General features: G+C 35.1%; 1 pseudogene; it reads right to left on the reverse strand.

Annotated features, from left to right (window-relative positions):
* Nucleotides 1-4,991: 4,991 nt before the first annotated feature.
* On the reverse strand, nt 4,992-5,724 carry LOC113200096 (olfactory receptor 2W1-like; annotated as a pseudogene).
* Nucleotides 5,725-8,603: the final 2,879 nt, after the last annotated feature.

Genomic DNA, 8,603 nt, shown 5'->3' on the forward strand with positions numbered 1-8,603 from the left:
GGAAATCATTAAAGTCCCTTTCTATTTTTTGTTACTGTCAATTTCCACCTTCAGTTCTGTTAATTTTTTTTTCAGGTTTTTAAACTAACTATTATTTATTTTTTTAAATTAATAAGTGTAATACAGCAAACAGAACAGCATGAGAAAACAACTGTCATCCAGTCACAGGCAGCTTAGTTGGATATGTCCTTCCAGGTTATGTGTATACATATATAAAATCCCATTTTGTGCAATTGATAGCATAGTGTATACATACATGTGTGTATATACATAAAATTCCATTTTGAGCAATTGATAGCATATAATATTTTTCCACATATCATGAATATTAATCAGTTCAAAATCACAAATCTACATGAGCATTTTTGATAACCAAGAAAACCCAGCCAATTTGATCTGTTAGAAAAAAAAATTGTAATTCTGACTTTCATGAAAAAAAATTATTGAAGACATAAATGGCAACAGTCCTCTGGATATACATATTGGCAGAGCTACAACTAAAATAATACATTTCCTTAACACTCAATTTAAAATGACACAAAGTGCCAAGCACTGTGGCATACACCTGTAATCCCAGAGGCTTGAGAGGCAGAAGGATTGCAAGTTCAAAGCCGTCCTCAGCAAAAGCAAGGTGATAAGCAACTCAGTGAGACTCTGTCTCTAAATAAGATACAAAATAGGGCTGGGGATGTGGTGGCTCAGTATTAAAGTGCCCCTGAGTTCAATCCCTGGTACCCTCCCAAAAAATAATAAAATTAAATAAAAGTAAAATAAACATATAACCTTAAATTTTAAAAGTACGAAAACAAATCCTTAAGAATTTTTATATGGGCAATTATTCTTTGGACAAGATGGCAAAAGCACAGGAAACAAAAACAAAAAATAGAAAATGGGAGTAAATAAAAACAAAAATATTTCTGAATAGCAAAGGAAACAATTATCATTGTGAAAATACAGCCTACAAAAAGGGAGAAAATATTTGAAAACTATGCATATGAGAAAGGGTTAACATTTAGAATATATAAAGAATTTACAACTCAATACCAAGAAAAATAATGTGATTTAAATACTGTCAATTGACCTATCTAGATAACTTCTTAAAGAAAACATAAAAATACCCAATTAGTATATTAAAAACTGGATAGGTTGGTGCATGAGCCTGATAACTAGGTCTATGGAATTGAGCCTATAGGCAGAGTTATGACTTATTGAGTGTGTGTGGATATTTTGTCCATTGGGGCTAGTCTGGTATGAGATTATTCTGGGGTATAATCATTGTCTGGGTTGTAGGAATGGGCTGAGAGCTCATGTTTATGAGGGCAGGTATAAATTCTGTTTCCACAGGGGATGACCTAAGGTCTGGGTCAACAGAGTCTACTAGATAGACAATAAATATGAATCTAAAAATTTGGCCAGTTTCTGGGATGAACTTGAAAGCTTAATTCTCAGGAATGGACCTCAAGTCTTGGTCCATGGGGACAAGTCTGTCCCAGGGCCTACTGGAGTGATTCTACTTCCAGGTCAACTAAACTGAGTTTTTTGGATCCTGGATCCAGATAATATTGGGACTATGGAGTCTGTCTTGCTGACTGGGTTCTTCCTGGCACTAGGACAGATCTGGAAACTGATTCTGTAGCAGTTGTTTCCATTCCTGATTCTGTGGAGGCTGGCCTTGTTCAGGAATCTATTTGGATGGGCCTGGACCCTGAGTCTGTTTAGGAGACCTGGTCCCATCATGTAGAGGCTGTGCTGGCCTGTTATCTAAATCACTTCTCCCATTTTTTGAAAATTTTGTTTAAGAACATATAATCATTATGATCTACTTTGTATTCATTATTTCCATTATTTATTTTTAATCTTACAGTTGAATCTTACCTAATCCTTAGTGCTCAGACATCCATGGTGGAAAGACAGTAAATATCTAGTACATTTGATTTCCAGAGACAGAAGTCACAAATATTATGAAGGGCTCACCAAAACAACAAGAGTGGTAGGAACTTTAGTAAAGGAAAAGTTAAATACTAATGTTGGCAATAAAAATATAATTAATTGACATATAAAGACAGCTTAAATAGGATAACCCATTTTAAACTATATTTTTTCTAAAAATATGAAAATGTTTCCCTGTTGAAGACATGAAATTAGTGCATATTCTCTCATTTTTATGATAATTAATTTCTCTCATTTACAGAATAGAAATCATTTTTTTCTTACCAGTGTGTACATGTGTGAATGTAGAAAAAGAGAAGAAAATTAACTAACCTCCCATGAAAAACACCCCTATGTATTTTACATTTTTTCTTATTTGCTCTTTACATTTTCTAAGCAAGTTTTGCATCAATGTCAGATGAGGAACTAAAGATTCAGAGATGGTAAATAACATGCTCAAGGTGACACAGCTAAGTTTATGAGTTAAGGTGGATTGAATTCAGCCAAGAAGTTGAACAAGTTTTATTTGTAGGACAAACCTGTGAAATTATTTTGTTTTCAAAATATACTTTCAATGCTTGGACTTGCTGTCTCATGTCTTCTCTAATATTCCGTTCCATCTGAGTTAGGTATGCCTTGAGTTCTTTCTATGTCCATTTTTCTGATGCCTCTAGGTCCTCCTGTAAATTTAAGTTGTCCTGCATTGTTTGTAATCCTTTTTTCCCTTGTTTTTCATGTTGTTCACGTTACTTTTCAGATCTGTTTGACTGCTGTGTTTTTGCTTTCTCCTATAAATTTGTTTTGGTTTTGTATACCTCTGTTGTCTCTCCTTTGTGGTGGGAGACTATGCCTAGAAATGTTGGACTTTATTGTACTTTAAAGCATTCAATTCATAAAAGGCTTCCTGATTCTGTATGCATATAGTGATTTGTTGTTTGTACTTAGGACTTTATATTTAGGTTAGGTGCTATGATGGTATAAGGGTTAGTATGTCTTGGCTACTTTAGAAGATTGCTCTACTGAAGGGGGACACTAACAGGCAATTGGATCAGGGTGTTGGTAGTAGCTAGGTATTTAGGAGCCCTATAGACAGCCTCAAAACATTCACCTATTCGCATTTAGACAATTATACATAATGGAAGATGTAATGCTTGGGATGAAAGTTGGGGGGGGTAGGGGAAGGAAGGTGCTCTTAAAAAGAAAGAAGGAGAGAGAGATAGAATAGAGGAGAATGGAAACAACAATAAAACTTGAAAAGGGAAAGAAAGAAAGAAAGAAAGAAAGAAAGAAAGAAAGAAAGGAAGGAAGAAAGAAAGAAAGAAAGAAAGAAAGAAGGAAGGAAAAGGGGAGAGGAAAAAATAAAATAAAATAAAAAATAAAATTAGGTCTTAGAGATCCATTTTCTTCTCTTCTGGTAGGCGGACCTGTGCCCTCTGAGCCAAGCTTCTGCCCTCTATGTGTCAACAGCAATCCCTGTAAGGCAGCTCCTGGGAGTCTCTCAATCTTGTTAGTCCAGAGCCCTTTCCATTCTCTGGCCCCTCCCCTCCTTCCTCCTGCCAGCCAGCCAGGTCCTGCTCACCGGAGGCGGTACCCCAAGGATCTGGTTACACTTTCAGTCCCACCGTGGACCCTATTTCCCGAATGACTGAGCACTCTATCTGTCATTTATCTAAGCCCTAGTGCTGTGGAGCTGTGATCTGGGGGCCAACAGTTTAAATTTTCCCGACCTCTTTAGTGGGCACGCCCTCGGAAACTGGTGGCTAAGACCTTGGGTGTCGCCACTGGTGGTAAGGGGAGTTGGGGATAGAGAATCCCCTCTGCTTCCCTCGGCCCCTATAGTCACGACCACTCTGCTGGCGGTAGGAGGAGTTGGGGATCAGGAGTGCCCTCTGTTTCCCTCTGCCCATACCATCAAGCCCTCTCCATTGGCAGTTGGGAGAGTTGGGGGTGGGGAGCCTTCTCTGCTTCCCTACGCCCCTACAGTCATGCCCACATCACTGGCAGTAAGGGGAGTTGGGGGTCGGGAGTCCCTTGGCCCTTACAATCACGCCCTCAGAGAGATTTTTGAAGTTTTCCAGTTGTTTGTATCTGGTGGGGGTGGGAGTCACACACTTGCTAAAGTGGATTCCGATGGGAAGGAATCTCATCAGCTGAACTCTGGTGATGTCACCTCTCTGCTATGGTGGGCCCCAGGCTCCTTGCCTGAGTGTTCAAAGGGAGGGGTGGGACTGGCTTGTCTGTGTTCTGACCCAATCTCTGGTTTTAATTCCCGGTTCGCTTTTTCATAAAGGCTTGGTTAGAGTACCTTTGCGGCGCCTGCTGGGCCTCGCCTCAGAGGCCGTTCGCTGAGCCACACGGGCGGGGGCCGTTTGCAATACTGCATTTCTGAAAATTCACATTAATTCTCTTATTCCAGAGATGTATATTGAAAGCCTAACTGGCCTCAACTATTAAGATTCTCTTTCTAAAAACATTAGCATAATCATATAATAAAGTTTTGCTAATGAATTAGAAAAGAATTAGTCTGGATGGTCACCTTTAAAAAGACTTTGATAAATAGCTTCTATTTTTCTCTGTCATGATACAGAAAAAAAGAATTAAATTACAAAGATAATTTCCTGAAGATATTCATCAACTTCCATTGAATAAACAGAAAATTTTATCATATACTGCTTATGATAATTACTGGCTTGTAGCTGTAATTCACTATTTAACATGCAATCCAAAAATTTATATGACACCATGTATACAGATCTTTATGATGATTATACATTGCATTTAAAATACAAAAGTAGATAAACAAAACTGTTTCTATGTGACTTGAGAAGAAAATTTATTTATTTGCTCTTTTTCTTTTATGTCAAGTGAAAATAAAAATTATTAATGACCTTTTTCCCAGACACATGCCCATGATTAAAGGCACAAGAGCTAAATAGTATTGTTCTGACATTGCTTACATTAACAAAATTTTGGCAAATAAGAAGCATTATGTTTCATAAAATGTTTGTTAAAAATTAAAGACAATTAGTAAACACATTTTATTACTTAATTTATTCTAATATCTATCTCTTCAAATAACTCTTCACTTTCACAGATTCGTGTTGAACGCTCATTAGCTTCTTCAGTGCATCCTTTATGTCCTTATTCTTTAAGGTGTAAATGAGGGGGTTGAGACATGGATTAATGATGGTGTAAAAGAGGGTGAATAACTTTCCTTGGTCCTTGGAGGCAATGTTACCTGGTTGCAGGTACAAGTAAATAATAGCTCCATAGAACATGGACACAACAGTGAGATGAGATCCACAGGTATTCATTGCTTTGTGTTGGCTAGCTTTAGATTTCATTTTTAGCACAGCTTCAGCAATGCAGCCATAGGATATAAAGATAAAGGTGAGGGGTGTGAGGACTATGTCAATGCCTAAAGCAAACACAGACATTTCTACTGCTGTGGTGTCTACACAGCTATCTTGGCCATAGCTGGAAACTCACACAAGAAATGATCCAAAACATTGTTTTCACTCTTAGACAAATTTAGGATAAATGTACATAACACTACAGAATGGTGAAACTAATACTCCAGACCATGAAAATCATCTTGAAACATAGACAAGGGTTCATGATTACCAAATAATGCAAAGGCTTACAAATAGCTGTAAAGTGGTCATAGGACATGATAGCCAGGAGAAGGCACTCAATGGAGCCCAACCACATGTAAACATAGAGTTGAGTGATACAACCCACATAGCTTATTGCCTTCTTGGGTCCCCATAAGTTGACCTACATATAAGGGACAATACAAAATATTCCATGAGGAGGAATTTTTTTTTTAAATGAAAATCAGCAAAGGGGGGAACTACCTTAAAGTAAAAGTCAAACAAAGGTGAAACTAAGTCAAGTTCAAAATAAAAATAAACTAAAATGTCTAGAAATACAAATCATATCTCAAAAATAAACCTGAATTTTAATGGTTTAAACTTAGTAATTGAAAGACATGGATGGTCCAATTGAATTAAATAAAAAGATTCAACAACATACTGTCTTTAAGGAACTCACATCCTAGGAAAAGATATCTACAGACTGAAGGTGAAAGATTGGAAGAAAACATATCACTCACATAGACTGTGTAAAGAAATGGAGGATTCCATTCTCATATCAGATAAAGAGGACTTCAAACCAAAGACAGAAGGGATAAATAAGAACATTTCATATTTATTAAGAGAATCATACATCACCAAGACATAACAATCATAAATATATATATGCCCCAAACAATGGAACATCTATGTATATCAAACAAACCATTCTGGATTTTAATAACCAAGTAGACAACAACACAATAACACTGGGTTACTTTAATACACACCTCTTACCACTGGATAGATCATCCAAACAAAAACTAAATAAAAAAACTATAAAACTAAATAATGCAATCAATAATTTAGATGTAACACACCATATAAAATATTTTATCTGTCATAGAACAAATACTCTTTCTTCTCAGCAGCACATGGATCCTTCTCTAAAATAAATCATATGTTGTGCCACAAAGCAACTCTTAGCACATACAAAAAAGTGGAGATACTATCTTGCATTCTATCACATCATAATAGAACAAAACTAGAAATCAATGATAAAATAAAAATATAAGACACTTCAACACCTAAAGACTAAATTATATCTATTGAATGATAAATGGATAGCTGTAGAAATCAGGGAGAAAATTTTAAAATACTTAGAGATTAAATAAGAACACTTATACAACATATCAAAAATTTTGGGACACTGTAAAGGCAGTGCTAAGAGGAAAGTTCCTTGCATTGAGCATATTTATTAAAACAATAAAAAAGCCAACAAATAAATAACCTAGAATAATATCTCAAAGCCCTAGAAAAAAACATAAAATCACCAAAAGCAGAAGAAAACAGGAAATAATTAAAATCAGAGCTGAAATCAATGAAACTGAAACAAAAGAAACAATTTTAAAATTTGAAAAAATTGAAAAGTTGGTTCTTTGAAAAAATAAATAAAATTGAAAAACAATTGGCTAAACTAACAGAAAGAGAGGTAAAACCAAAATTAATAAAGTCATGATGAAAAGGAAATATCATGACTCTACTGAAATACAGAAGATAATTAGAAACTATTTTGAAAATGTGTACTCCAATAAAATAGAAAATCTCAAAGGCATCAACAAATTTCTAGAGACATATGAATGACCCAAACTGAATCAAGAAAACATACATAATTTAAACAGATTAATTTCAAGCAATAAAATAGAAAACATCATCATAAGACTAGCAACAAACAAAAATCCCAGGACCAGATTTTAAGCTGAGTTCTATAAAACCATCAAAGAAAAATTAACACCAATACTCTTCAAAGTATTTCATGAGACAGAAAAGGGGGAAACCCTTCCAAATTTATTCTATGAGGCTAAAATTAACCTGATACAAAACCAGACAGAGACATAAAAAAAAAAAGCTTCAGACCAATAACCATGAGAATATAGATGCAAAAAGTCTCGGTAAAATTCTGGCAAATCTCTTAAAAAGGTAGTGCACCATGATCAAGTAGGTTCCATTATAGGAATGCAAGTTTATTTCAACATACAGAAATAAATGTAATTCATCACATCAATGTACTTAGAAACAAGAATCATGGTCCTCTCAATCGAAGCATAAAAAGCATTTTACAAAGTATAGCATCTCTTTATGTTCAAAACACTAGGGAAACTAGGGATAGTAGAAACATACCCCAACATTTTAAAAGTTATCCATGCTAAACCTAAAGCCATAATCATTTTAAGTGGGGAAAAATTGAAAGCATTCCAAGACACGGATACCCTCTTTTAACACTTCTATTCATCATAGTTCTTCAAACTCTCGCCAGAGCACTTAAACAGATGAAAGTAGTTAAAGGACACAAATAGGAAAAGAAGAAATCAAACTATCACTACTTGCTGATGTATAATATCCAAAAAGTTCTACCAGAAAACTCCTAGAGCTAATAATTGAGTTCAGCAAAGTAGCCAAATATAAAATTAATACCCATAAATCAAATGCATTTATATACATCAGTGATGAGTCCTCTGAAAGAGACATTAGGAAAACTATCCCATTCACAATAATCTTAAAAATATACTTGGGAATCAATCTAACAAATGAGGTGAGGTGAAAGACCTCTACAATGAAAACTACAGAAGATTATAGAAAAAAATTAAAGAAGACCTTAGAAGATGGAAAAATCTCCCATGTTGTTACACAGGCAGAATTAATATTGTAAAAATGGCCATACTACCAAAAGTAGTATACATATTTAATGCAATTCCTATTAAAATCCCATTGAAATTTTTCACAGAAGTAGAAAAAGCAATCATGAAATACATTTGAAAAAATAAGAGACCCAGAGTAGCAAAATCAATATTTAACAAGAAGAATAAAGCAGGTAGCATTACAATACCAGACCTTAAACTATACTAGAGAGTAATAGTAACAAAAATGGCATGTATTGGCACCAAAATAGACATGTAGCTCAATGGTACAGAATAGAAGAAACAAAGGCAAACCCATCTAAATACAGTTATCTCATACTACACAAAGGCACCAAAAACACACTTCGGAAAAAAAGATAACCTATTTAACAAATGGTGCTGGGGAAATTGGAAATCCATATGT

This window comes from Urocitellus parryii, chromosome 8 (genome assembly GCF_045843805.1).
Source record: "Urocitellus parryii isolate mUroPar1 chromosome 8, mUroPar1.hap1, whole genome shotgun sequence".
Lineage (NCBI taxonomy): Eukaryota > Metazoa > Chordata > Mammalia > Rodentia > Sciuridae > Urocitellus > Urocitellus parryii.